Source organism: Dipodomys spectabilis, unplaced genomic scaffold (genome assembly GCF_019054845.1).
Source record: "Dipodomys spectabilis isolate Male_0828 unplaced genomic scaffold, ASM1905484v1 ptg000204l, whole genome shotgun sequence".
NCBI lineage: Eukaryota > Metazoa > Chordata > Mammalia > Rodentia > Heteromyidae > Dipodomys > Dipodomys spectabilis.
In genome coordinates, this window is record NW_024870881.1 from 170359 (window position 1) to 178174 (window position 7816).

The 7816-nt window shown below is 39.2% G+C and overlaps 1 pseudogene; it reads right to left on the minus strand.

Annotated features, from left to right (window-relative positions):
* Nucleotides 1-1220: 1220 nt before the first annotated feature.
* On the minus strand, nt 1221-1595 carry LOC122122118 (annotated as a pseudogene).
* Nucleotides 1596-7816: the final 6221 nt, after the last annotated feature.

Consider the following 7816-nt stretch of genomic DNA (forward strand, 5'->3'; position numbering starts at 1 on the left):
GGTTTCAGAAACCCTCACAACTTCATTATCTGTGTAATCTTGATCAACTTATATAACCTTTTTCTTTTTGTATCTTACTTTCCTCCTTTTCAAAACAAGACTAACAATGAGATGTGTATCATGGATTTCTTATGAGGATTCAATGGGAGAGGAAATGTAAAATGCCACAGCCCATACCAGGTACATAGTATTCAATAAATAAAAGGTCCATTTCTTGCCCTGAAACAATTCACAGTTGACAGGGAAGAGAGCTGTTAAACACTAATAGGTTAAAATGCCTCTAAAGCAAAGGAACTACCTGATATTGATGTAAATTGTCTCTTCTAAAAGGCTGTGAGTTTCCGGAAAAAGGAGGCTCAAGGAATTGATTAAAATTCCAGCCCACCCCTGGCTGAGAAGCAGTGTTTGTTTGTGAAAGTTCTGTGTGCAGACAGGAGATGTATAGGCTCTGTACAAAGTGCATACAGCATTTCTCTATGGGCAGGATTCTTTTGCCAAGAAGAGATCCTCTGGGATGGAAATTTGAGATGAGCCTAGAGACAGCTAGAAGACAGAAAAGTTCATAGAACACCTAGATGAGAGGAAAGACTTCTGATGACTTCACATAGGATGGAGACACGGAGCACAACTGAGCAGGAAAGACATTTGGAAGGAGCTGGCAGAACAGCTTTAACTCCCCCAAGCCTTGCCATTCTTCTTGGATCAGTGCGTTCAAGCATTTCTTTGATTCATCAGCATCCTTGGGTTTGAACATAGACTAACACAATCCAAGTAGAAATGACCTCTGATAGGAAGTCAGGTGGATGGGCTCACTTGGCCTTTGGAAGGAATGGGATTTCCCAGAACTCCTTGGTCCATGGAAAACTCCATAGACAGATCCGCAAAAGCCACTGCATTGGGTCAAGATGATTGGTCAATGCAACCCAGAATTTCACACCTTTGTGAGTGTCCATCTAAGATCAGATGAGCTAGTGGACATCTACGGTGATAAAGGCAATGCTTTCAGGTTATCCAGAGATTCTAAAGCCTGGGTCAGAGCTCTGGAGTTCAATAATGTAAAATCCAGGGCAGGGGCAGAAGTGCCAAAGAAAGGATGTGATTTCCAGGACATTTGAATTTTGATAGATATTATTGGATTTGTGGGGATTTTTTTTTTGGACACCTAAATCTCTTTTATTGGGGGTGGGGGGGATGAGCCTCTGGGGGCATGCCTGGGGGCCTCACTGCACAGCTTGTTCACTGGCGCAGCCTCCAGAATCCTGAGGCTTTGTCACATCTGGAAACTCTGGTGGGCTGGAGAAGGGCTCGATGCGCAGGGCCTCAAAGGCTTCATCTGCCCGGAAGGCTAGGCCCACTGTGGCTGGGGCCTGGGGCCGCGCTGTCTGGCTGGTGAAGCCACACTTGACCAGCGTTTTTACATCATCTAGAAGCTGATCGTCCTTTTAGAGCCGCTGCTTGTCTGGTGGCTGCTTGAGGATATGCTCAAGGATGAGCTTCAGCTCGAACACAGAGCTCGACTCCTTGGCGTCAGTGAAGACGGTGGTCTTGTGGCGCCTGATCATGAGGAACACATCTTGGGGGGCAGCGGGCACCATCAGCGCCCAGCTGCTAGCCCTCCCACCCCCCGGCCCAGCGCACCTGCTGCTCCCCAGCCCGGTCCTCCCCCTACCTTGGTTTTTTCTTTTCTTTTCTTTTTTTTAATACCTATTAGAGCTGACCACTTGGCAAATTGACTTCGTTTGAACTCTATCTGAACACACACTCTTATTGACCATGTCAAAGACAGAGCTGTGTGTTAGGGCTCACTAGGGGATATAGCAGGTGAGTTATCAACCCCAGGAGATCTATCACACCCAACTAAGCTGATGATTTAAGCTTGTGGATTGGGTGTATCCTCTTCATCATCTGATGACAATTGGAGATTGTCAAACATAGAGATGAAGGACACTTTTGGCTAACGGTCACAAAGTATGTGAAGAATTCAATTTATAGTAATAGTATACCTAATAGTATAGTATACCTCAGTTATTTGATAGTTCTTGGCTTTGGATCTGGGCTCTGAAGATTTCAAGGTCACACTGCTCTGGTTTTTTAATTTCAGAATTTCCCTAATGAAGAGCTTTTTGAGACTCAATAAAAATGTTCTGGTGAGCCTGCTGATGAGAGCCTTTTGGTTATGAAAGGAAAATACATATTAGGCTTTTACATAGCCATGAAGAGGTTATGGAATTTTCTTTGCAAATTGTAAATGTCTTTGTGTGTGGTGGTTTGTATTATTTGCATTATATGTACCAAGGGTTATTAGAATCTGATCAGGCTCTTTGTTGCTTATGAACAGACTGTACATGCTGAGAGTAATAATCTAATTACCCAAACTGCTGGTATCCAAGATACTGTCTCCCAAGATTAATGTGATTGCATTGTGAGCTTCCCTCTGAGTGAGAGACAGTGGTCCTAAATAAATTACATTGAATTGTTGTTAAAAAAAACAATAAAAATAAATCAACTTCTCATGTCAGTTCTACACTTGAATGATTTCCACTATGGAATGCCAGTTTTGTTGGATGCTTCAAGCAAAACAAATTTGTGGGCTATAATAAAAACAGGAAAGAGCAGGACATTGATGGCTCAAGCCTGAAGTCCTAGATACTCAGGAGGCTGAGATCTGAGGACTGAAGTTTGAAGTCATCCTGTTCAGGAAACTCAAGACTCTTACCTCCAATTAACCACCAAAAAACTAGAAATGGAGCTATGGTTCAAATGGTAGAGTACCAGTCTTGTGGGAAAAAGTAAGTTAGAGTATTCAGGCTCTGAGTTCAAATCCCAGTATAAGTGTACCTACACACACAATAATAATATAATAAATAATAATTAATATTAAATAATTACATAATAATATAATACTATATATTATTATTATCTTTTATACCTTTTGCTTCAGATACTTATGTCACTCTGTTACTTTCAGTCCTGTTCAAGTATATTAAAGTAGTCCTGAAAGCTGTCTATCCATGGTAGAGATACATAGGCATTGAAGTTGGCTTTAACATTCTGATTGAAATGTGAGTATAAAGCCATTTTTCCAAGTTTAAAATCTAAACCTCTATATATTTATTAAGTAACCTTGGAAACTACTAAATCATTGTGTGCTTTTGCATGGATACATCTTAATGAGATTAAAATGAATTAGAACATAAAAATGTATCCAACAATATCTGGTACATAGTAGGTATTCAGTAATGTTACTTTTTAATATTTTTTTTCATAATTTCCAAGTTTATTGTTTCTTTATCTTTGGAAGTTAACAGTTTCTGTTCAAAAGATTTTTTTGTTTCCTGTTCAACATTAATGTGGTACCTTTTTCTTGCTGATTTAAAATTTTTGTCTTTATCTTTAGTTTTTTTTTTTTAATTTAATTTAATTTTATTTGTGAACATACTGTACAGAGGAGTTACAGTTACATGGGCAGGATAATGTGTACATTTCTTACCAAGCATTGCAGCCTCCTCCTTTGTTTATCCTTCACATCCCTTCCCAGCCTCCCCCCTCCCCCCCAATCCCAATCCTTCTCCTTCCTCCCCCCCCCCCAGCCCCCCCCCCAACGTTGTAAAGTTCGTTTTGGACATGACAACTTGTACTTCTCATTGTTGCAACAGGTCCACCTGTATCCTTAAACAACTGGTTTTTCCCCATCTCCTCCACAAGTTATACTGACATCAAATATAGTGAAAGCAAGGGTTATACTGTGGGGGAGGGACATACAAAGCAACAAAGAGATAATCTTATAAATGTGTTAGAAACACATGCATGAAAGAAAAAAACATTAAAATACACATCTAAGGGTTCATTTCCCTGACATCACATTATCTGACCTTTTCCGCTTGACTCACACATATACTAGATATTACAAATAAGGGAAACCATGGGACCTACGTTTCTTTGGGCCTGGCTTACTTCATTTAATATAATTTTTTCCAAGTTTTTCCACTTCCTAACAAATGGGGCAATGTCATTCTTTCTGATGGAGGCATAGAATTCCACTGTGTATATATACCACATTTTCTTGATCCATTCATCTACTGAGGGGCATCTGGGTTGGTTCCATGTCTTAGCTATGGTAAATAATGCTGCAATAAACATAGTTGTGCTGGTAGCTTTAGTGTGGTCTTGTTTGTAAACATTAGGGTAAATGCCCAAAAGTGGGATTGCTGGGTCATAGGGGAGCTCTATGTGGAGTCTTTTGAGGAACCTCCATACTGCTTTCCAAAGTGGTTGAACAAGTTTACATTCCCACCAACAATGAAGTAAGGTTCCTTTCTGTCCACATCCCCTCCAGCATCTGTTGTTGTTAGAGTTCTTGATTTTTGCCATTCTAACTGGAGTGAGGTGGTATCTCAATGTTGTTTTGATTTGCATTTCTTTTATGGCTAGGTATGTTGAACATTTCTTCATGTGTCTATTGGCCATCCTTCTTTCTTCTTCAGAGAAGTTTCTCTTTAAGTCTTTCGCCCACTTATTTATTGGGCAGTTGTTTCTTTGAGGATTTGTTGTTGGGGGGTTTAATTTTTTGAGTTCCAAGTATATTTTAGATATGAGACCCTTGTCTGTTGTATGGCTAGTAAAGATCTTCTCCCAATCCGTGGGCTTTCTATTGATCTTGCTAGCTATGTCATTTGCCCTGCAGAAGCTCTGCAACTTTATGCAATCCCATTTGTCCAACCTTTCTTTGATTTCTTGTGTTTCCGGGTCTCTATTCAGAAAATTTCGGCCTGAGCCAAGGAGACCCAGGGTTTCTCCTATTCCATCCTGTAATGTTTTCAGAGTGTCTGCTTTGAGTTCAAGGTCTTTGATCCATTTGGAGTTGATTCTGGTGCAGGGTGATATACAAGGATCTAGCTTAAGTTTTCTACATGTAGTTAACCAATTTTGCCAGCACCATTTACTGAAGAGGTTGTCTTTCTTCCATTCTATTGTTTTAGCTCCCTTATCGAAGATTAGATGGCTATAGGTCTGTGGGTTCATTTCTGGGTTTTCAATTCTATTCCATTGGTCCTGAGGTCTGTTCTTATGCCAATACCAAGCTGTTTTGATTACTATGGCTTTATAGTAGAGTTTGAAGTTTGGTATTGATATTCCTCCAGCAGTGTTCTTTCCATTCAGGAGCGTTTTTGCTATTCGGGGTCTTTTATTGTTCCATATGAATTTTTGGATTGCCTCTTCTATTTCCTTGAAGAATGAGGGTGGAATTTTGATAGGTATTGCGTTGAATTTGTAGATAGCCTTGGGAAGTATTGCCATTTTCACGATGTTAATCTTTCCAATCCAGGAGCATGGGAGGTTTTGCCATTTTTTAAGTTCTGTGTTCATTTCCTTTTTCAAGATTTTAAAGTTTTCATCATAGAGGTCCTTCACTTCTTTAGTTAAGTTAATTCCTAGGTATTTTATTTTTTGTGGGGCTATTACAAATGGAGTTGCTTTCCTAATTTCAGCCACACTTTTCTCATTGTTGGCATACAGAAAAGCCATTGATTTTTGGGGGTTAATTTTATAACCTGCTACTTTGCCAAAGTTTTGAATCAGCTTGAGTAATTTGGGAGTGGAGTCTATGGGATTCTTTAAATACAAGATCATGTCATCTGCAAAGAGGGAGAGTTTTATTTCTTCTTTCCCTATTTGGATCCCCTTTATGTCTGCATCTTGTCTTATTGCTGTAGCTAGGCATTCTAATACTAGATTGAAGAGAAGTGGAGAGAGTGGGCATCCTTGTCTTGTTCCTGAGTTAAGAGGAAATGGCTTTAGTTTTTCACCATTGAGTATAATGCTGGCTGTAGGTTTGTCATATACAGCCTTTATCGTATTGAGGAATGTTCCATGGATTCCTAATTTTTCCAAAACCTTCATCATAAAGGGGTGTTGGATCTTGTCGAATGCTTTTTCTGCATCTATTGAGATAACCATGTGGTTCTTATTCTTGCTCCTGTTGATGTGATGAATAATATTAATTGATTTGCGTATATTGAACCAGCTTTGCATCCCTGAAATGAATCCTGTTTGATCGTAGTGTATGATTTTTTGGATGAATTGTTGAAGTCGGTTGGCCAAAATTTTGTTGAGAAGTTTTGCATCAATGTTCATCAAAGAAATGGGTCTATAGTTCTCTTTCTTTGATGAGTCCCTGCCTGGTTTTGGGATGAGGGTTATGATGGCTTCATAGAATGTGTTCGGTAGTGAGCTTTCTCTTTCAATTTCATTGAAGAGTTGGAGGAGTATTGGTGTGAGCTCTGCTTTGAAGGCCTTGTAAAATTCCGCTGTAAAACCATCTGGTCCTGGACTTTTCTTAACTGGGAGGTCTCTTATTGCTGTTTCTATTTCAATGCTTGATATGGGCCTTTTAAGCTGGTTTAACTCATTTGGTTTAGTTTTGGCATGTCAATATTTGCTAGGAAGAGGTCCATTTCTGTCAAGTTCTCAAACTTATTAGCATAAAGTTTTGAGAAGTATTCCCTTATAATGTTCTGAATCTTGGTTGTTTCCGTGGTGATGTTTCCATTTTCATCTCTGAGTTTATTAATTTGGGTGTGTTCTCTTCTTTTTCTGATAAGATTTGCTAAGGGTCTGTCAATTTTGTTAAGTTTTTCGAAGAACCAACTCTTTGTTTTGTTGATTCTTTCTATAGTTTTTTTGGATTCTAATTCATTTAATTCTGATTTAATTTTGATTATTTCTTTCAGTCTACTGGATTGGGGTTTATCTTGCTGTTCTTTTTCAAGGAGATTTAGATGTGTCATTAAATTGCTAGTTTCAGATTTCTCCAATTTGTTGATGTAGGAGCTCAGAGCTATAAACTTGCCTCTGAGTACTGCCTTTGCTGTGTCCCAGAGGAGCTGGTAATTTGTGTGTTCATTTTTGTTGAATAGCATGAACATTTGAATTTCCTTTCTAATCTCTTCCATGACCCACTCTTGATTCAGCAGTGTGTTGTTCAGCCTCCATGTGATACTGGACTTTCTTTGGTGGCTTTTGGTGTTGAGTTCTAATTTTATTCCCTTGTGGTCAGAGAGAATGCAAGGTATAACTTCAATGTTTCTGAATTTAGACAAGTTTGCTTTGTGGCCTAAAATGTGGTCTATTTTAGAAAACGTTCCATGTGCTGCTGAGAAAAACGTGTATTCTGATGCTGCTGGGTGAAATGTTCGGTAAATGTCTGTTAAGTCTAGTTGATCTATGCAGCTGTTTAGATCTGCGGTTTCTCTGTTGAGTTTTTGCCGAGTTGATCTATCTAGTGGGGAGAGTGGTGTGTTAAAATCCCCAACAATTAATGTCTTTGGATCTATATGGGATTTGAGAGAAAGTAGTGTTTCTTTGATAAATTTGGGTGCTCCATTGTTTGGCGAATAGATATTTAGAATTGTAATATCCTCCTGAAGGAGAGATCCTTTAATTAGTATGTAGCGACCTTCTTTATCTCTTCTCACGAATTTTAATTTGAAGTCTATTTTATCTGATATTAAGATTGTAACTCCCGCCTGTTTATGGGGGCCGTTTGCTTGGTAGATTTTGTTCCAGCCTTTAACATTGAAAATGTGTTTGTTTTTACGGGCAAGATGTGACTCCTGCAGGCAGCAGATAGAAGGGTCTTGTTTTTTAATCCAACTAGACAGTCTATGTCGCTTAATTGGAGAGTTCAGTCCGTTAACATTAAGAGATAGGACTGAGAGGTATTTGGGAGTTCCTGCCATGTTATCCACCTTCTTGGGGGCTGCGAAAACTAGGTTCTTCCTATGGTTCTTGGATTCTCAGTTTGGGTGCAGTTTTT